General features: G+C 37.3%; 1 protein-coding gene across 4 annotated transcripts in view; it reads left to right on the top strand.

Moving 5' to 3' along the window:
* The window catches only part of SPIN1 (spindlin 1), a 57,512-nt gene that overhangs the window by 1,905 nt on the left and 32,723 nt on the right, over positions 1–22,884 (top strand). The gene's annotated exons all lie outside the window — the stretch shown is intronic.

Genomic DNA, 22,884 nt, shown 5'->3' with positions numbered 1-22,884 from the left:
TGACTTAACTGAGCTCCTGAGCTAAAACAAGACAGCATGCTTCTGACCTCTCATAACGCAAGGCAAACGTTCAGTTTGATACCCCTCCCAACCTCAGTTATTCAGAGCACCCCCTTCTGGCTTCGATGGAAATTGTTTATTTTATTGCTTTCTTACGGCCTAAAACGAAAATAAGGTAGTTCGCTGGGCACATCTGAAATGGCCTACTGTGAACAGATTTATATCTAGGTTGTAACTCTAGGGGAGAATGGTGATGATGCAGAGATAGATGCCTCCTATTGCTTTCAAGACGTGCTATTGTCACTTGTAGTAAACGTTTAATTCTTCAAAGGTTGAAGACATGGGATTTATTCAAAGCATATGCGTGTGGATTGCCCTGGCTTCTCTTAATACCTTAGCGGTGCCCTGAAGTAACGAACGTCCTAGTTAGCTCTGTCGTCTTTGTCTATTTGGCTTTGGAAGCTTCTAGTAGAGAAGCACTGAGATGGCATAGTCATACAGCTTTTAACTGATACATAGTTACTTAATTCTAGCGTTACAGTGTAATATCATATATAAATACTTTTCAATTTTGTGACTCCTTTCACCTGTTTTTTCTATCCATATTAGCAAGCGTTGATTAACGGGCATGAGTAGAAAATAAATTGTAGTAATGAGTTTACAACAACGTAAAACTTGAGTGGAGTCATCCAAGTTACAAGATCATTTTGGAATGTGTATCTACGTCATGGCTCCTGAGCCAACTGTAATACTCAGATGGAAAAGTCTGAGCAAAAGTCTGTAACTTGATATATCATTAGTTTCCTGCAGCAGTCAGTTACTCTTTTTTACATTTAACAACCTGTTCAAGAAAACAATTTCGGTAAAGTCACTAGAATAGTTCACTAGTAGTAAATAATCTGTCGTTCATTACAATAGCCACCAAATTTTGCAGTCACCGCTCTTCTGGTAGTAGTGTGAAATGGTACCAAAAGGAAACTGAGGTATGCAGCTCTTCTATCTGAATAGACCTTTGGATACTTAAGCCTGGTCTTCAGGCTACTGAACAAAATGAACAAAATAAAAACACACTGTCCACAACCCACCTGTTTAAGGATGGATGTGGACTGAAAAGAACCATTTAGTCACGTTTCTTACTCTAGTACATTCTAATTTTGTTGCTGGAAATGAGTTTTATTCTGTAAAATCCAGATATGCTTTGTTAGCCTTACTGAAGTTGTGTTGTTTATAGCATCTTTGCTCTAAGTTGGAATTGTTCTTTTGTATGATACCTGGAAGATTTTTCTTCTGTCTTGTTTGTGTTGGTGAACTGGTCAGAAATCAATATTGTTGCTTTAGTAAGTGTCCCATGATGAGCCAATCGTTCAATAACTTGCCAAACCTTTGGGCGTTTGGTGCTTCTAAGTGAGGACACTCCAGTGTTTTTGTAACCGTGGGTATTGCTGGGCTATTTCTAGCCAAATTAAAAACTAAGTATTAGTAAAACCTTCTTTTCCAAAACTGTTCATTTGTTCATATTGGGAAATAAGCCTTAGGAAAAAGTCAGTTAACTTTGATAGTTTGCTGGCTACCGTAGAAATGAATAGTCTTCTATTTTTTTTACAAGAAATATTTTTCAGTAAATCAAATAAGTCGTGACGCAGTTCTACATGTCTGTGAAATTACCAATTAAAATGTAAAGTCTTGAAGGTAACAAGTACTTCTAGTTGATCTCATGCTTCAGTAATTCCTCTATTATTTTGATCCATGTGTTCTTCCATTGACTTCTTAGCCCGTGTCATCCATTGCCAAGATTCACTTTTTGACATGTTGAGATCTGTAAACATCCAGCTGATGCAATAACTGCTTTAAAGTGTTTTTCTTAATGTAACACTTTATTTGCTTAGTGTTTAGCAAATGAAGGAATCTCACTAAGAGTATATTTTTGAGGAAGCAAAAATAAAAGGCCAGTTTTTGTAGACTTTAAGGCCTGTTGCTGTGAACTTTTTGTGCTTTCATTTTGTTTTTCCTTGCTTACTTCCCTCTTTTTCCCCCAGGTATTAGGTAAAACTTGACTTCCTGCTGGTAAGGAATGAGAATGTGTTTCTTTTTTTTTTTTAAATGACTCTAAAACTCATTTGATGAAATATTAAAAAATAAAAATCTTTAGAAGCTGTTAACTGAAGCTGAACCAAAGGAGAAAATTGTTATGGAAGGGTTATCTTTTCTAACATGATCAGATAGCTTGTTTCTCATATCCAGTGTGAGAGAATTTATATATATATATATATATATATAAAACTGATATATATATTTATATAGTTTGTTTTTCTCGTTTTCCTTGCCTGACTACTCTGCCAAGTTTTTTAGTTTTATGATTGGAAGTCAGATGCTGATGTTTCTTAATACTGGTTTTCCTTGTAAGTACTTTCTGTATATCAAGATGTGTCCCATTTGCTATGCAGATGCTACTTAGATGTCAGCATACCACATGACTTAAAGGAATTTGTAATGTTGTATAAATGTTCAGACCACTTCCATCCACATCTCTATGACATGGATAAGTGTTGAGTTCCTCAAAACACAGTAGTTAACTAACTTGTAGTTATGTATGAACAGTTGATTCTAGTGACAAAGAGGCCACATCATTAAAGCAGTTTTCAAGTGATGGTGAAAACATTTAATTCAAACAGTTCTTTCAGGGTGTGGTAGTGGTTGGATTTTACTTCCTATTATAGCGTAAAATGTGAATTTGCTGAAGGCAAGTAGAATTTAGGAGGTGTATTAATTTGGCTGTTGGGTTGCCATATATGTTTCTGCAGGTGCAGAAGCACTCTTTTTTGTTTGTTACTATGTTGTAAAACTGCTGTAAATACATGCTACTTGAGGTCTTGTTTGACATGCTTACTTGGAAATGTTATTGTAATGCTTCCACAAACTGCTGAGTTAGAAGTTGTAGTCAGTAACTGTGGTGACTAAATATTAGCTAATTATATTCCGATATTTGCCGTTATTGCAAGGTGTTTGAGATGTTGGACTATCTTTTTTTGATATATTTTTTTTAATTTTTTGAGCTCTGTCTGCAGAATAACTGTTACTGATAATATGCTGCAGGCATAGGTAGGTAGGTCATTATAGCCTTTTTGTTAAGGTCAAGTTCTTAGGGGTTTTTTGATTGCTTGGTTATTGCTTTTTGTTGTTTTTGCTGTTCATTTGTTCTGGTTACCGTTGAATGCTCTAATAATATATTCAAGTTCTTGACCTACAAATAGTGGTCAGATACAATAAGTATTTTAACAGTAGCTGTATGGATTTCAATGATCTAGTAAATAATTAACCTATACAGAATGACAGTTGAGCTTTAGATTTTTCATTTCAGATGGTAGTTTGAGCAAAACAGACTTGTATCATTTTATGTACTCCGTTATTGTGTTCTCTATTAATTTTGTGTTTATTCTGATATTGCTGACTTACAGTAGCCTTGTACAGAGAGAATATTTTTTATCATGGTAACCAGTTGCTGAGCCCTCTTGCCACGTTTGGAGGCATCTCTCTCTTTCTTTTTCACTTCTTCTTGCATAGCCGTACGTGTATACTACTTTCTGATCATCTTGCAGCTGGTAGTCCCCATATGGCTGTGCCAGCTACCCCAATTGAAAAGCCTTGGGTTCAATCACTAGTGATTAGTAGTTTGCAGTAACAAAAACAATTCTTGATCCTTCTTCCAAGTTTTTTTTCCTTTGTTTTAGTGTTAAACTGTAGAGGAGCCAGTCTGGTGAAGTCTCTGACCACGTCTGCAAGTTTGGAAATGCTAGAGAATTAAAGTGTACTTGTAAAATGTGTTGCTGCATTTAAGGTCAGAGGTGGATCTTTCATCCTTTTGGTTTAAGAGCTTTCCTAGTTGTTCAGAGGTAGTCTTGTACCATGAGTTCCCAACCCTGACACAGTAACCATGTAACTTTGGGAGTAGCCTGTTAAGATGACAGTTCCCTGGGAATGGGCATCTCCAGTGGTTTTTTTCTATGCATTATGCTACTTGTCTTTTTTTTTTCCTTCCTAGATACCTGTTACAGCAAAGCAATTAATGAACACAGAATGATTGTGACTTTCACCTGTTTTAAGATTACTCTGCTGAGTTGTAAAGTATAACATTACTTGGCAATTTCATGTCTAACATTGGTGCTGCTGCTATGTGATACTGCTCTGCACAGATGTGGTCAGTCATTTGTTAAATGAAAAAAAGTAGTGGTCTAATACTTCTTTATGGTAATGTTCATTGACTTGCTCTGAAGCATAGAAAGCTGTTCTAGATGATCTATGGTGATCATGCTGAAGGCTGTAAAATTTTACATATATACACTTTGACACCCTTTAAAAAAAAATCAGACTTTTTTTCCCTTGAATTAATCCAATTTAAATCTAAAAATGAATTTTACTAGATCATGTTCCCTTACCCTCAGTGAGTGAAAGCTGGAAGATTTGTTTGACTTCTTGTCTGGTATTTATTAAAATCAAACAATTATATGTGTTGCAAAACCCATTTTACTGCATTTGTATGTATGTTCCCCATGCAAAATTCTTCACCAGTGTGTTGAAAAAATTAGCTTAAATGCGGTGTATAATCTTATATTTGCAGTTGAGGTTTTTAAGTACGTAAGTTTCTAACATTCTAGATTTAATTTAGGTATTGTGATTTAAGTAGTATAGAAGAGAGCATGCTCTGGAATACTCCCATGGTGACATTTCTGTTAAGTTCTCTTGGCAATTTTTCAAACTGAAAAACACCTTGAAAAACATAACATCTGCTTAAGTTCAGCACAGTGCTCAGGTCTCCAGTAAGCAATAATATGTACCTATCAGATACGCAGAAGAACAGGCACAACGCTCATCAGTGTCTGTAACTTACAGTCACTGGTCTTCAATTTATATGCTCCAGTTTTCATTGTGAAAATCTTTGGAGGGTAGACAGTCTTTTTTGTAGGAATGATACAAACAAATAATTGAAATAAAGCTTGGAGGGTGTAGGTCATGTAATTTATATCTTCTACTCACAAGGCAGTTGGCTATGTCTCTAATTCTGGACAGTTGCTTGCCCATTGTGTTCTATAATAGTGTTTTAAGCAGTTATATGAATAGCAAAGTGAAATTGAAATGGGAGCAGGTACATTAGAGATTAACTTACTACTTCCTTTTCAAAATCCTTCAGTTGCAGAGAGCTTTATTAATGGGCATAATAACTTTTTGTTCATTAATTGCTTTTGGAAGATCTTTGTCTTCATCTTGAAAGATGACACACGAATTTGTTAATGGTTGTTTTGCCATCAGTGGAGCTGCAGCTTTGAGAGATTTAATCAGTTAAACTGAATGCTATGACAAGAGTATATTCAAAAAATAGCTTATCAGAAAAGTCTGTCATTCCTGTGATTCAAATAACTCAAAAAAAATCTGTATCATAAGTTCTTTTAGAGTTAAGGAATATGCAAGTGTTTGATATAACAAGGAACCAGAGTACTGGGTGCTCACGCCTGATGTCATGTTGATAGATGGAGCTTTCACAGGGGCTGTCCTCAGGGTCATAGTCTCTGTGTGCTGCTGAAGGAAGGAGAAAAAGACTTCTAGGGGTGAGTAAGGACAGAAGTCTCTTTTAGTCCCTTGACTGCAGGAATACATCTTGGGGTGAATTATGCCTGTCAGTATTCTGCATCTCTCTTTTTTTTTAAAACAAAAAGAGTATTGTCAGTTGCTAGCTATAAGGCAGAGAGGGAAAGCAACCTTCCAGATCATGTACGGGCCTAATAATTTAAGTTTTGGGGGTGGGGTTCACTCCTACTCTCAGTTTTAGCTGTATTGGCTTGTATAGCGAGGATCATGAGACAAATTTTTTTCATATCGCTAGGGACACGTGACTTTTACTTTGCATCCTTTATTAGCACACTTTAAAATAGTAAAACCTTGCTGCAAACATGATGGAAGCGGGATGGTGAATGAAACTCATTGCATTACAGATAAAAGTTTTAGGGTAGGTGCATGAAGAATTTATATGGGAGGGAAGCGATTGTCCCGCTCTACTCTGCGCTGGTGTGGCCTCACCTCGAGTACTGTGTGCAGTTCTGGGCACCACAGTACAAAAAGGACGTGAAACTATTGGAGAGTGTCCAGAGGAGGGCTACGAAGATGGTGAAAGGCCTAGAGGGGAAGACGTATGAGGAGCAGCTGAGGTCACTTGGCCTGTTCAGCCTGGAAAGGAGGAGGCTGAGCGGGAGGCCTCACTGCGGCCTACAGCTTCCTCACGAGGGGAGTGGCGGGGCAGGAACTAATCTGTTGTCTTTAGTGGCAAGCGATAGGACCTGAGGGAATGATGTCAAGCTGCGACAGGGGAGGTTCAGGCTGGATATCAGGAAGAGGCTCTTCACTGAGAGGTTGGTCGTGCAGTGGAAGAGGCTCCCCAGGGAAGTAGTCACTGCACCAAGCCTGTCGGAGCTTAAGAAGCATTTGGACTGTGCACTTAGCCACATGGTCTGAATTTTTGGGTAGACCTGTGTGGAGCCAGGAGTTGGACTCGATGATCCCTACGGGTCCCTTCCAACTCGGGATATTCTGTGATTCTATGATAAGTATTCATTTGAGATGTTCCTTTTATCTTGGTTCCCTGGGTGTATAAAAGTTAACTGAAGGAGAAAAAGTAGTGGGGTGAGATTCTTTGTGTGTGAACATCCCAGTATTTAGTCATACTTAGGCCTCTAACTACATTGCTCGGAGACCGCATGTTTGAGTGGAGTGGGCACATAGCAGGGATCAGGACAAAAGGCAGAGGAGTAATTGCCTATTTTTGTGTGCACCCTATCTATCCGTAGGACAGATTTCTAGAAAGCCTGTCGTGGTTTTATGAGGATGGTTACCCTGCCTTTTGTGTTTTCATTGGAAGATGCCTGTCTTTTTCCTTTTCTGGATTTCTTTCTCCCCATGTCTGATAGTTGTATAGACTCAATCTGGTTTCAAGCATTAAAGGTCAAAAAATTGCACAAAAAGGGTGGGTTTTTTTGTTATTATCAGTGCCTAGACTGGTGTAAAATCTCAGGAAAAAAGGCATAATTATATGTTTGTTAGTTAATCTATTTCAGGTCAGAGATAAAGCTTTCTGCAGAGACTACCAAGCTAACAAGAAGAGAAAGATCTACATCTACCTGTTGCTGCTGCTGCAAGTTCTTACTCTGAAGTCCTGTCTTGATGAATGTGCTTTCTCATTTCTTTTCCATTTGTGCAATAAATTACATACACAATAAAGTAATTTCAACACAGGATTTTTGACAAGAGCTTACTATCCAAATCTAAGAAAGGAATGCATGTTTTCTGTGAGACAAATAAGGTATGGTAGGGAATGAAGAGTACTTTGGAGTCACTTTGTTCTTAAGAGCTTGGCTTCCTTCTTACCCTCATTTTTCACCTTTCTGCTATGACAGGGCAAGAATTAAATGTTGGAGGTAGCTGTTTTTGCTTGTCTGTAAAGGCAGTTCCTTAAAGCCAAACAAGTCTATTCATAGGCAGTGCTTCCGGTTTTAAAAACGTTTTGAAGTACAATTCCCAAATAAAATTAACTTGCTTCTGTATTGAATAGTGTCTTGCATTTGTGAATAACTTTTTGATAGCATTTACAAACACCTAATACTACCAAAGTTCGCAAAGGGAGTGTTGATTCCCAACATAATAGATACCTTGCTTTGGGAGGGGAGGGAGACACCTCTAGAAAGGGGGATGAGTAGTCAGTGTAGACTGAGCTACAGGCTGTTTTTGACAGCTGAGTTTAAGCGGATTCCTTGATTTTTAGATTAGTTTTTCTAATTTCTGAGCAAAGCTGTCATATACGCAAATTCTTGCAGGTGTTCTCTTAAAATACACTTCTTCCACAGTTCAGTAAATAACTTTTCACAGAGCAACTTGAAACAGTTCTACAGCCTTTTAAATACTTCAAGATCTAATTAGCTTAATGAGTGTGCAGATAGCAGTTTCAGAACTAGCTCTTTCTCTTTGTGTATTTGTCTGCCTATTAAAAAGTATGAGAATTGGTCTGTATGAGGATCAATCTGTTTTGATTTCCTCACTGCTTTTGGGGAAAGCCATTAGTTTCAGAATCGTTTCCCACCTTCCTCTTTCCAAGCTGTCTTCCCTATCAGCTTCTACCATTGCAGGATGTGGTGTGTTTTCCGCCAAAAACCTGAAAGATCTGTATGTAAACAAAGAAAATACCATGTAGTGTTCTAGTGCTGAGGGTTCTAATCTTTCATACAAAGAAAATAAATAAAACAGTATGATCAACAATTTAATAAGTTCTTATCATTCCCTTGCTCATTTATCCAGTGTTGATGGAAGTATTTAAATGATCACTATTGGAGATTCTTTTTCTACAGCTTTAGTACTCTTCTAAAAGTAACAATTTTTATTTTAAAGTGCTGTTCTTTCCCTGACCCTCCAATTTTATCAGGGTGGGGGGGAGGAACGCGCACAAAAACTAATGTATTTAGCTGCAGCTGCTAATATAATGCTGAATTTTGGTTTCAGTGCCTTGCCATTACTACACATGACAATTTTGACAATCATTGTTTGACAGTCATTGCAGCTATTCACCTTTTAAAGCTGATAATCTGTTTAGGTTGATATTTATAATAACACCATAGAAGCAAAGTGAATATTCTGCAGTTGGTCTGAAAAATGACATATCATTGGTTGCTGTGGCAAGAGTCTTGGCATTCTTACCTGCAAATGCTTTCACTTAAGTGACTTACTGTTCCAATGTAAACAATTACTTTAATGTATTTGCATGAGAACTGCTTTTGGCTAAGTTAAAATGGCTGGAGGTGAAGAAAATAGGTAAGATAAATTCAGTTCATGACTAGTTGCTTATTTTTTTCAAGATGCAAATAAAAGACAAGATCACTTTCCACGAGTCCCATTTCTTTTTTCTCCATTTCAAAGATAAGGTGAAACTGCCTGCTGCTGATTTAAATTGTCTAACCATGTCTGTAAGTTTTTCTTTGAATCAGGCGTGTAAAGAGACTTTTTTTTGTTTTTTTTCCTGCACTTTGACTAGAGGCTTAGGATCTCTGTATTGGTGGCATGCAGCAGCTTGCAAAACGTTAATATTTACAGTAACTTTTAATGAAATTATTTGTTCATTTTTCATGTGACTAGAGGAGGCTTATTGAGTCCTAATTTACCCACGGTCTCTTAATTCATTAATTCCTCCCCTTTCCCCAAATAATTTTAAAAGAACCAGACTTTTAATAGTGTAGAGGCAGTCAATATTTGGGTAGGACAGATATTCAAGTTAATGCCCCTAATGCATTCATTGGTCTGATATGATTGTAGTTAGAATGACGTTGATTATGGGAGAAGTATAGGCATGCATGTCTCAAATCCAAGAATAAATGGGCTCAAAGAACAACTTATCATATTTTGGGTTGTATGTAGAGATAATGCATTGTAAATGCTTTGTCCCTCTTACCAATTATTTTGCAGCTGTATCTTTTTTTAAGTGCCAAATTACTGTTTATTTTTCTATCCTCATTGGTTATTTAGATTGAGGTTTGTAGCAATTAAATTTTGACTTTTTTTTAATTAATGCTGTGAATAATAGCTTATGATAAAAATTTCAAACATGCATTGGTTTTGTCTACTTTTAAAATCGGTAGATTAGTTGCTGTAGCAAAGATCTTAAAAAATGTTATATAAATACTTGACTTACTATCTGACGCTGTTGATGTCTTCTGACATTGAATTCTAGCTCTCTCCAGACTGGTAATCTACCACTGCTCATCTTGGATAAAGTGATTATGCTGTGAGTAAATTATAAAACAGCTGCAGAAATTGAATGTAGACCCTAAGAATCAACAACTTCTAAACCTTGGACTGTCATCCCTGAAAGAAGGGAACAAAATACGTTTTTGGTTGTGGACCTTGGTGAATACAGTTGTAGAAGGCTTAGGAAAAGTTTCAACTGTGTCACCAAAATATTTGCTCTAAAAAACTGATGCCACGAATTTTAAGGCTGACTTAGGAAAATACTTCAATTACGCTTATTTTAAATTCAGTGTCACAGTGGCTTAGTCCAGTACGCTGTAGAATCCAAATGCGTTGGACTGAAAAGTTCTTAGAACACATTTTCAAGACAAATTTTTTACTTATGGTCCACAGACCACTGGTAAATCAAAAAGCTAGAAAGTGGTCTGTGATACAGCGAGTCTGTTTTTTCCTTCCCTTTATAGTATGGTATCAAACTTCTGTTCCTTCAATGTTGGCAGCTATGTGTAGCAGCATCTACTAGTCTGGATTGTTGAGAACTAACTATTGTACACTTGAAATGTCAGTGAAAGATCAAACAGTCTCCTGAAGAAATGTGAACCCAGGAGTTTGATTTACAGTGATTAATTAACATAAGACTAAGTGTGGCAACTTACAGTCCATTATCTTCTAACAGCAGGGTTAGCTATGTTTGCCCTGGGCTTGCTCTTTAGAATGTCTGGGATATCCTTTTGACTAGAGCACATTTTAGACTTAGACAATAGCAATTAAACCTACCCTTCAAATAAAAGCTAATGACTTAAGTAGCACCTTTGAGGAGACACTTAAACAGAGAACAGGGAAATATCTTTTCAGACAGACATTTCCCTCTTTGATTTGCAGAGATTTGTCATTGTAACTGTTAACCAAACCAACCTGAGTAAACTTGCTTACAACTATAAAAAATTAGTTAGGTCAACTCCATCTGTAAAAGAATGAGTAAGGACAAAATTTGCATTATACTACTTGAAGTTGCATTTACCACAGAATGAGTGGAAGCGCATGATGATTGGCAGCACCTTATTACAGTACACGTACCCTGGGCAGGGGTTGTTTCTGTGCATATACATGTTGGGTTTGGAGGAGGAGGAGGATGGCTGCCTATCGGTGATCAGAACCTACAATACTTTGTATTTACCATGATGTTAAAGTGTGCAACTTCAGGCAATTACACGGACGTGTTACAGCTTGTTACCCTGATGCTTGTACATGTTCTTGCCCTGTGGTTAAATGCAAGGTAATTTGAAGTAGGCTGAACAATTAGGAGTAATTTAAGATTACCTTTGGGTAAAGGGATGCAGGGAAGGTTCTCATGGATTTGAAGAAATAATCGATATTTTCAAATTGTTGATAGAAGTATTGCCTTGTAAGATTTTTTTAAAGACTGTGCAGTTGTTAAATGATCAGTCTACAGTAGAGCTGGAACATACACAAGGCTTAGCAAGTAATTTTGCATTGCCATGAAGAGTAGCTATGTGGATACCCTAAAAGGTCCACTGTGCTTCAGAGTCCTGGCATATTCTGCAAAGTCACAAGAAGAACTGAAGCAATGGGGTGAAAAGAATGTCATATCTTTAATGTTACCAAGTGATAAATTTTACCACTTTTAAAGCTAGCTGGCTAAACTAGCTGTTTATGTTGGTTCCGTACTAGAATAGAAGGATACTGAAATCAAACTGTTAAATTCCTACTCTCCTAATTCTTCTGTTGGCATAGACAAATCATTCCAGAACAAACAAAAGTTTTTGCTTAGCCAAACTGCTTGAGGAGAGTAGAGTACGGATTTAAAAGAACTCTAAAAATGCTCTATGATTGTGTCTTCAGTGTTCTGGTACTGAAGGCATGCATAATATTGCAGTAATGGGCAAAATATTTTTTGGAAAACTAGTTGTGCCAAAGAATAACTGAAAGTTTTGTATATAGAAATGTGTTATGCTTCTTTTTTCCACATCTTGAAAGGGAACAGACCAGTAGTTAGTTTTTTAATTTAAAATCCTCTACATAGTTTCAGGTGGAAATTCAAAGTTTATGTTGATGAGTATATTCTGTTGATTTTTCTTTAATTAAGCTTTTGTAAGCACATTGGACATTAGCCTATTCTCTTCACCCTTTTTAGCTTGATTCCTGTTGAGTGTGGAACAGCCAGCGTGTGTTTTTAATACCAAAGTTCAAGTCCAATTTTTTGGATTTTTGTGTTCTGTTTTGGTATGTGTTATTTGGATTAATGTTGTAAACAAGGAATTCTTCAAAGGGCAACCATATGGCAATATGTCATTCAGTCCCTTAGCCAAATATTGGTGTGATGTTGCTGATGTGGGAGGCAGGTCAAATAAGAAAGCATTATGTTTAAATCAGTTTGATTTTAGATGAAAGTGTGATAGCTGGCTTTCCTGTGGATAAGCCCTAAAAGCAGACAAACTCTAAAGCTCTGCAATATGTTCTCCTGGAGAACTTAACCCAGAGAACAAAAGAAAGTTATTTATGAATGTATTCTTAAAGTGGTAGTCATATAGTTGTCCTTTCCCCTTATTTATTTTTACATGTGTATGTTGATGTCTGTCTTTGAAGAAAAATCCTATGCCTGTGGTGAATGGTAATCATCAGTGGACATACTGACAGCTTGTCTGGTTAGTGAACATTGTTTGCTGTGGTCAGTTTCTTACAATCAGCCAACGTGACTTGAGGATTGGTATTTAAAGATTAATGCCGTTTGGATATAAAACCCGCTGATGTACCATTCCTTCACCAGTTACAGTGAAAGAGATACGAAGAAAGGCTGCAAGTCTTTCTTGGCCTTTTTCCGTCTTCTGAAGAACTCCAGGGATGTGTAGAGCAGCACGTAATTACCATAATGAGGAAAGATTTGATCAGAGGTTCCCTAAGTGTTTCCAGTTTATCTCAAGCCCAAAACAGTGGGAAGAGTCTTGATCTGTGAACTACTGAGCTGCATCAGCCACGGTGAACATCTCTTGCAGGTGCACCTGTCAAGGGAAGATCAAGAACTTTGGAAAGCTGTAAACAGAGATGAGGTAATTTGTACATAGCAGTACTGGCCTGAATAATGTATCTTCTCTGACTTCTACATGAAAAAGTGTTGAAAAACAGATCAAGCATATTAAAAATACACTTTTCTTTCAATGAAAGCCAAGTTAGTTATCCCCTTTCTGTCCTTTGTCCATATTGTTAAGTCCACAAAAAGAAAAACTAGCTGGCCTCTGGCTAGCTCATTTGGTAGCAGAAGGTGCTAGGGAGGGGAGGAGTCAGTCTTGTTTGTGTATCTGCACTTACAGTGCTATTGTGAAGATCACTCAGTTTTAGTATTCGTGGGTATATCCGCATGTGGCAGAGTCTGCATGGTGTGCAAGTTGCTAAAGTTCAAAGGAATGCTTTAATTTGCTGGCTGTACAGAAGACAAAACTGAATATGTAAGTTTTTTGTATTGCTTTGACTTCAGTAATTGCTAGCCCTAATACATAAATAAGGCTGCAACTTGAAAAGAACTGTGCTAGAATATTTTACAGACACTTTAATGTTCACAAATTTTATGGAAGCTTAATATTTCTGAAGATTTCTACTAATATCTGCTCTGCCAACAGATGATTCTTCCTTTTATTAGTTCAGTGTTCTTCTCTGAACAGTTTCAACAGCGGTATCAGCTGCTAGTGGTTTGGAAATGGTGCAAGTCTGTTTACAATTATCTGTACGGATTTCTTGCTTTCTGTTGAGCTTATATTAGCTATAAATTATCCAGTGTTTTAACATTCTTTAGGAAACAGATCTCAATAACTGATAGTGAGTTGCTCTATGTCTTGAATTGTTTTGCTACTTAGAGTTAGTAAGCTACATTTCACTGCTGTCAGTTCGAGGGCTGAGAGGTATCTTTCCCATCAATTAATATCATTTAAAACTTGTGAGGGCAAAAGAGGAATTTCATTGCGGAAGTTCATTGGGATAATTTTCCTTGGCTGTGTTTGTGCAGGTAGTGACATATACTTTTAAAAAAAAGGGGTGGGGGGGGGAGACGGAAGCTATATGTGATGATATTTCAGGTGTTTGTGTGCACCAGATTTCCGGACTGGCAGTTTTTCATGAACTCATCATTATTTATTGTCAGTATTTTAAAAAACTTACTGTATTTTTACTCCATAAGGATCTGTTGTAATGGTTGCAAGTTCTTTTGGGAAAGTAAATGTGAAGCCTACTAGAAGTATTCTTCTTAAATATAGTGAGATATAGTGGGGAATTTGTATTGAAATAAGTGGCTGGCTATTGCAATTTACATCAGTGGATATCGGTAAGCCTTCAGAAGTTCCGTGCGTAATCTGCTAACGTGTCTTTATAGGTGTTCCATAGAAAATCCAAATACGTAAATGTTTAGATTCTTAAAAATATCTGGTTTGTTATAGAAGTAAAGCTTTTACTTAGAAGTAATTAGCATGGCTGGGATATGACAGTAAAGCTTGTGGAACTTTTTGGTGGATGGTAGGTGCTGAATATATGGGAAAATGCAGTAAATCAATTTCTCATACGATTTGCAGTAAAGACCTCTTATTCAGTAGCCCTGTACCATATGAATGAAAAAGCAATGCAGTTCTTAGGTTGATTTGAAAAAGAACAAAGTTGCTTTATTTCATCAATCACCTAGTCTTCTTTAAATGAAAAACATTGCTTGCTTTAACCTGCTGTGTAAGTACAAAAAATAAATTATGGTTGTGTAATGAGAGGTAGTTTTCATTAGGAAGATTGGTTTCTTCAGCTGTTGATGGTTCTTGTAGATATAAAATGTACCATGGTCTCCTGGGGAGTTCTGATAAACAAACCATGCTTAGCACATCTCCTGGGATTCATTTTCATTCATGTTCCATTAGTGATACAAAAGGTAAAATGGAAGCATGCTTACAAATTTTGACAGAAGATTTTTAGGCAGCATACTTCCTTAAAAATAAAGATGGAAAATGTATAGGAACAGTAAACAGAAACACAAAACTTGGAAAGTATGGATTAAGCTATAATCAGCGTTCTGTCAAGTAAAGAGATTAAAATAGATGACCATTTTGAGAAGTCTTCCAGGCCTACTTCTCTAAGATGCTGTTTCAATATATATTATATCACAGGGAGGGGGAAAGCACTTACCTATCGCTAAAGCCTTCAGCATACACAATAGTTCAGAAACATCTGGAAGAACTATAGACTGGTAATGTAGACATCTTTAGGAAAACTGTTGCCTTGTTTTTATATGAGCTGGTAATCATTGTTTTTAGAAACAAAAGAAAACGCTGATAACTGAAGTAAAACTCAAGAGTTCAATCAATTATTTGCTTTTTCATTAGGGTGTTTGTTTCAAAACAATTTTTTTTAATTTGGTGATGTGGTGTGGATCATGTTGTTTACTGTAGAGGAAAATGTCCTCCTTCACCTGTTTTTAAAACAAAATAAAGAAGAGTGTTTTTCGTAAACCATATTAAGAGAATTGAACCATGTGATAAATTAGTCTTAGATGGCCAGGATCATCATACTCTGTTAGGACTGGACTACCTGCGTATTAGTAGAATTAAGTGTAAAGGCTTCTAATGAAAGAAATAAAATTCACCAACTTGTTAGTGTAGTCATAACCCAACTGTTAGTGTCCTGGGAAATTAAGGGAATAGAAGAGACTTGTTTTCTAACAAATATTACAGGGTTTTTTTGTGTTACTACAGCAGAGGCATATGCTCCAACTCTACTAGTATGACAAAAAAAAAAAAGATTCTTGCAGAAATAAGAGTATATTAAATCACGTTACCTTTTCATGCTTTCATTATACTGGGTTGGTAGGACACCTCAGCAGTATTGGTCGTAGAACTTGATTCCAGCCAGCTGTGTGTGTGAACAGATCTTAAATGCAATGGAAACGGAGAGTATTAAAAGATATGATGGCACGAGCTGAATGTTAAAGCTGATGGTCTGAGGAACCTTTCAGCCTCAATACTTTTACCTAGAAAAGTTAGCTTCTGTTTTAGAGAACTAGCAAGATCCAACTTTATGACCCTTTTGTAAGGAGTTGTAGCTCACATGACCAAGGCTGAAATACATTACAGTAATCTTTCATTAAAAAAAAAAAAAATCAACAATCCAATGCGTTGCTAATGGAACTAGTTAGCATGAGGAATTGTGTTTCTGAAGATCTTCTAGAAATAGCTGTATTAGTAGAGAAGATCAAGAATGATTTTGGAATGCTGAGATCCTACTAAGTGCATCATGAGAGTTAGATGCTGAGTTGCTGGAAAATTGGGCCAAGCATTTAGTGTGTTGTTCACAGCTGGAATGTTTGGATTTTAGAATGATATTGACAATGCCTAAAGCATTTCTTAATACAATTTAATTAAATAAAAATAAAAAGTAATTTTTGTTGTCACAAATTGTGTGCCTGTATGCACTGTTTCAAGAAAGCAAGAACAATAAGCAAGTCATAGAGTCCCAGAAAGGTTTGGGTTGGAAAGGACCTTAAAGACCACCTGGTTCCAACCCCCCTGCCATAGGCAGAGACACGTCTCACTAGACCAGGTTGCTGAAAGCCCCACCCAGCCTGGCCTTCAACACCTCCAGGCATCCACAGCTTCTCAGGGCAACCTGTTCCACTGCCTCACCACCCTCAGAGTAAAGAATTCCCTCCTATCATCTAATCTAAATTTACCTTCTTTTAGGTTAAAGCCATTGCAATGTGTCCTAACACTGTACTCTCTGATAAAGAGTTCTTCTCCATCTGTCTTTAGGTACTTGGTCAGACAGAACAATGTTAGGTGACTGCCTCCTATAGAAGAGAAATTATCCCCTGCCCTTCCTTCCCAGGGTGGGAACAAGAACAGATTTCCTGTTGATCTGCAACTGACAGTCTTAATTCACTGACCTTATAAAATAGGAAAACTTTTATCTCTTTCACTAGAAATGTTGATGATCTTACTAATTCTCTATAGCTAAAAACTGTTCCTTGGTATGTGAAGTGCTTATGTGATAATCACATTTTAGCTTGTTTTCATCTGTTCTAGTTAAAATTTTTCTGGTTATAGCGTTGTTCCACCTTTCAGAACAGTAAGGTGAAGGTGTCATCTGAGTTACTAATACAGTTCTTTTTCTGTAAACAGTAATGTACGCATGGATATGTGTGCTTAAAATTCATTCTTATCAGTGATTTTCATTAGCTCTTTTCCTAAGTGTTTGCTATGAACGGTTAAGAAAATGAACTTCTTTTCAGTCACATTTATTCATCAAGAGAGAAAGGCTGATGTGATTAGGGATAATAAAGTGTTATTTGACAGGACTTTGCTTCTTAACTATATTAACTCATTTCGGTCCATTTTGCAGAATTTGGTAAAATTACACCTTTTAAACAGGAAGGAGATGTGAAAAGCACTTCCAAAATAATTTTATTTGTCCTTAAAGTGGTGACTAGTAATTTAAAATCAAAACTGTGAGCCATCAAGTTTTATGTATTGTAATGAAACATTTTGCTGGGATTACTTAACTATTTTTTTCAAATACTATTTTGAAAGTTTATATATACATATTTTTGTATAATTTTAAGAGAATATGTGTAACTGCTTGCGTGTGTCCTGCATCGTGCTGTAGCATGGCTTAAAACTCTTGAATATTTAACTGAAAGTGATATATGACTTGTCAAGAATCAGGTTAAGGTTTTGGTCAAATGTGGTTCATTATTAAGATTCTCTTAAGGTTCATTATTAAGATACACTGCAATGAGTGTGAATTAAGAGCTGAATGAACAGAACTTCTGTTATAAAGACTATTTGTGAATGTGGATGACTTTGTGAATTGTAAATGATACTTCAATGGGTGGAAAGAGGGAGGGGAACACTGATTTGAAAAATTTGGAGAAACATATTTTCTCTAACAAAATGATGTAAAGACCAGTATGTAGCAGCTGGTCAGAACTGGTTGGTGTAAGATTAGAGATTTAAAATTTTCCTTTTACTGCATTTTGGAATTAATATGGCATGCTGGCAGGATGATACTATGGTTGGTAAATGATGGTACAGAAGCTATATAAAATTTTGTGGTGCTGGGGAACAGTAGTACTGTGATTCTGTTTGTGCTGGAAGCTGCTTTGTGTTTAAACTTCAAAGTGCTCGTTTGCAATTGCTTTTGCTTGCCCAAGATGGGCCATTAAAGTTTGCTTCTGTTCATGCTGGATGTATGCTTTAAACTAATTGAACTGCTAAGAAAATTTCAACCAAAATTGCTTAATTGTCTTCATGATGATATAACAAGGAAAAATATTTTTTTTCCTGGTGAAACTGTAGCCTTCTGGATCTTATTTGACCTTTTATATAAGAGAGGTGTAACTGAGGATTATATAAGAGTGTGTGTGTATGTATATATATGTCTTTGATAAGGACTTAGTGTTTTTACTAATGAAAAAATAGTGAACTACTAATGAAGAACATCAACTCTGAACAATCAAACAGTGAGCAATTCTTGTTCATGCATATTTAGCAGTGACCTACTGGGGTTTGGCAACAGAGCTCTCTAAGTTCTTACATATGTTTTCTTTCTATCCAGCATTGTGTGGGCCGGGTAGGATTGTGACCATAATTTGGGAGTGTGGCATTTGTTGTGCTGCTGAAGACCAGAGAGGCTTTGTCGGTTTGTATTCTCTGTTCTGCTTTGTGTGTTTTTCTTTTATTTTAATAGATTTGTTTTTGACTGAAATGCAGGTTTTCTCAGAGGTGATGGCTAAAAGTTATTTGTGACAAGTAGCCCTAATTGAGAAAATGGAATCCCCAGGCAAGCATGTATTATAGCTAGCTTTACAAATAGGCTTAGACAGAAAAAAATGCTGCAGTGATTCTGAGAGTATTGCTATGACGAACTATGTGTAAAAAAAAAATGTGTGTGTGTATATATATAAAAATATAATATATCAGTGTATGCAGGGAAGATTGGAAGCTGTAGGGGGGGAGAAGGATAATACAGAAAGAGGGTGTAAGGCAGTGCTTGGGAAGTAAGGTCTTTAAACCATGTTTAAAAAGGAGTGAAAAACTTGTTTTGCTTGCATTGAACACAATTGGAGTGGTAGCTTCAGAAACTATAGTCCAACATGTTTTTGACAGATAAAGAGACTTAGGCAATCTAGAAGGATAACTGATGTGTAATGAATGTGGAGAGCCAGACAAGCTAGGTGCTGACAGTGGCAGAGACTTCTTAACCCAATACCTTCAGTAGAAGTGCTTTATTGTACCTGTACAGTATTAACAGGCATTTCTGTTGTGCACTCATTAGGGCTTATCTGGCATCTCAAACAGCATTATCCATGTACTGAAAATACTGTGAACTGTGAGAGGAGCAGAGCTCTAGAGAACATGACAAAAATTAGGTGTATTTTTATATTCAGAGCAGTACAGAACTAGAGTGCACAGTTGGCTGACGGGTTAGACAGAGTTACTATAAACGGGATTACATCAGTCTGGTGGCCAGTCAGTGCTGGGGTTCCACAGGGAGCTCCATTTTAGGGTCAGTCCCCTTTAATCTTTTTATAACATTGAGTGGTGTCTGTTCCACTCTGCGCTTACCTCAAGTACTGTGTGAAGTTTGGGGTGCCACAGTATGAGAAGGACATAAAACTATTAGAGAGTATCTAAAGGAGGGCTATGAAGATGGTGAAGGGTGTACAGGGCAAGACACAGAGGTAGCCGCCGAGGTCCCTTGGTTTGTTCAGCCCGGAGCAGAGGGGGCTGAGGGGAGGCCTCATGGCGGCCTGCAGCTCCCTCACGAGGGGAGCGGAGGGGCAGGCGCTGAGCTCTGCTCTCTGGGGACAGCGACAGGACCCGAGGGAACGGCATGGAGCTGGGACAGGGGAGGGTCAGGCTGGGTGTGAGGGAAAGGTTCTGCACCCAGAGAGGGGTCGGGCACTGGGACAGGCTCCCCAGGGAAGTGGTCACAGCACCAAGCCGCTGGAGTTCAGGAAATGTTTGGACACCGCTCTCAGATGCATGGTTTGGTTTTTGTATGGTCCTGTGTGGAGCCAGGAGTTGAACTCAGAGACCCTTGTGCGTTCTTTCCAGCTCAGGATATTATATGATTCTATGATGCTAGAGTGAAGCAAATATAATGGGTGCAAGACTTTGCTATTAAGTAAGAATTAAGCAAATATTAAAAGCAATACGTTGTAGCAAGTACCAGGAATCCTACTGTGGGGAAAAAAAATTGTATTGATTTAGCAATGTAGAGTAACAGGAAATTTTTCCATAATCTTCTGTAGAACAAAAATCTCACTTTTATAAATTTATCAAACAATGTTTTTGTATACCAAGGAAAAGTTGAATTTAAAGTTGGTGTGTCCAGGCTTGTTTTCTTTTTTTTGAACTGCACTTTTAAGAAAATAAATTTTTAGATGAGGTTCAAATACTTTCACAAATATTTCACAAGTACACAAATATTGTGTGCTGCTTCTTGTCTGTGTGTTTAGCTTGGATGTTATTTGAGCATTTTTTTCATTACTGTAAAATATGAAAGTAAGTAAAATATAAACAATTGTTATCTTGGAGTTTTAGTAGTGTAGGCTACAATTCACGTTGCATTTATTATGTAACTTGATCTATATGTTGTAAAGCAAGTTGCTTTATCAGTTTTCTTTGAAAATGTCTTGGGGTTCTACTTCCCACTTTCACTTCAATTTAACAGATCTTACTCTTTTAAGAGAATCTGTAGTAGTATCAGGCAATTAAACACATAAAATGACTCTATGTGACCCAAGTCATAAGTTTTAGGTTTAAACTTACTTCTAATGATATTGGTGTCAAAATTTTCACTCATAATTATTTTGTAATTACATTTTGCTGCTGCATAATGTGTTGATGACACATACATAAACATCAAGGTTCTGCTTGAGAACATGATGAATTATGAATCTTTCTATGTTAAGTAGCAGAGACATCCAATTCTATTCCGTAACTTCTGGGTGGCAGTCCATGTAGGGTAACTGCTAATTCTGACACTGCTTTGTTCTGAATGTCCAGTTATAGTGCTTTCTAAAAGTAGTCCTTTGACCATTATGAAGTCAGCATGAAAATAGAGGCAGTTTTCTGAACTTCCCTGTTAACAAGTTACCTTTCAAAATTATAATAAGTTTTAATAAATTCTATGCTTAATCCTTTATCCTCTGATGTTAACTTCATGCTAGAATAGAAAACTCATAATGGAAAGGCTTGTTAAGCATTGACCTCCTAGCTCTGTAGACATATAAAGTAAGGTTTCATTTTCATAACTGCACACTAAGGCTTCCTGCACAGTGGTATCTTGAACTACTTTGAACAGAGATTGGAGGTTTAATAAATAGGACTTTTTTCACATTACAATGGGATTCTTACTTAACTTTATATATAGGAAGCTTAAGATAATGTCATCCAGAGGAACCTTGGCAGGCTTGTGAGGTAGGCCTGTGCAATACTCATGCAGTTCAACACGGCCAAGTACAGGGTCCTGCACCTGAGCCAGCGGAATCCCCAGTGTCAATACAGACTGTGTGATGAATGGATTGCAAGCAGCCTTGCAGAGTTGGCTTTTGGGAGGTACTGGTGGATGAAAAATTGCATATGAGCTGGCAATGTGTGCTTGCAGCCCAGAAGGTCAATTGTACCCAGGGCCACATCAAAAATATCTAGGTGATCTTTCAGGTTCTTCCCAACACAAACCATTTTGTGATTTTCAGGTGCTTCCAGGCATTTGTTTGATGGATCAAGCTTCAATTTCTGCTTTTGTTTGGTAAGAGTCTTTGGACAATTTTTTCTAAAGACTTTTTACTCCCCCACTGAAGATAGAAAAACCAAGCTGGTACAACTTAGAACTTGGTAACATTACAGGTAAATACCAGTTCTCTTGTGATGTGTTCAAACATACATAAAACATTCAGTCATGTGTTTGAGTAGGCTTAAAATATTCAGTCATCCACATGAAAGTGTGTGCAAAAGAATAAAATCCTTCATTTGGAAGGGACCTTCGAAGACCGTGTAGTCCAACAGTTTGACCTCTTTAGAGCTAACCAGAAGTTAAAGCATGTTACTCATATCTGTTATAATATCCAAATGCCTCTTGAACACTGAGAGGCTTGAGGAATCAGCCACCTCCCTAGGAAGCTTGTTCCAGTGTTTGACCACCCTTATGGTACAGAATTTTTTCCTGCTGTCCAGTCTGAACCTCCCCTGGCACAGCTTTGTGCCATTCCTGTGCATCCAGCCATGGGTTCCCGGGGAGCAGAGGCCAGCACCTCCTTCTGCCCTTTCTTTCCCCAGGGAGTTGCAGAAAGCCATGAGGTCACTTCTTGGCTTCTTCTTTCCAGACTGGACATCCCGAGTGTCCTCAGCCTCTCCTCACAGGACATACCTTCCATCCCTTTTACCAGCTTTGTTTCCCTCCTCCAGAACAGAAAGAAAAAGGGAAAGAAATAACGTGAAGTTCACATACAGTACTACAGTGCATGCTGGGTGCACGTGCCTAATTGTTGACTAATTTTAGCTAGCTATCTGGACTAGGGTTAAAAAAAAAAAGCTAAATTGAAATGTATCTGAGGTACCTGTGTGCTTTCACTGGACAGATGTGCGTGTAGCTGTAAGGCTGTGACAGACAGCTCACCTGCTATTTGAGTCATCTCAGGACAAATTGTTTGACAGGTTTAATATTCACTGGTTTTGCTTGTGACCCACTCAGTGAAATCTTTGATGCAAACCCCATGGAACTACAACAATTGTATGTCACTTCTGGAGGCTCTTTCATTTTTAAGCCAGAATCCTACATTCATGTTGGAAGTAGATTTTTTTTATTAAGGTTAACATACCATATCAAGCCAGTCACATGAGGATGAGATGACATTGCTGTAATTTGTAGATGACAGGAAAGTCTGAAATACTCCTGATTGTAGTAGGATTTAGATAAGCTCTAAAAATTGCCACCTTGCTATGTTTGAACTCCTGAACTTGAACTCCTAAAAAGCAAGAGTTCAGTTTCAGATACCTAAGCTTTCGAAACAGTAGCTTTTAATATCTGGAGAGACTTTAACTATTATAGCTTTCTGGAAACAGC

Source organism: Anser cygnoides, chromosome Z (assembly GCF_040182565.1).
Source record: "Anser cygnoides isolate HZ-2024a breed goose chromosome Z, Taihu_goose_T2T_genome, whole genome shotgun sequence".
In the NCBI taxonomy this organism is placed as follows: Eukaryota; Metazoa; Chordata; class Aves; order Anseriformes; family Anatidae; genus Anser; species Anser cygnoides.
This window is presented reverse-complemented; position numbering and strand designations above follow the sequence as displayed.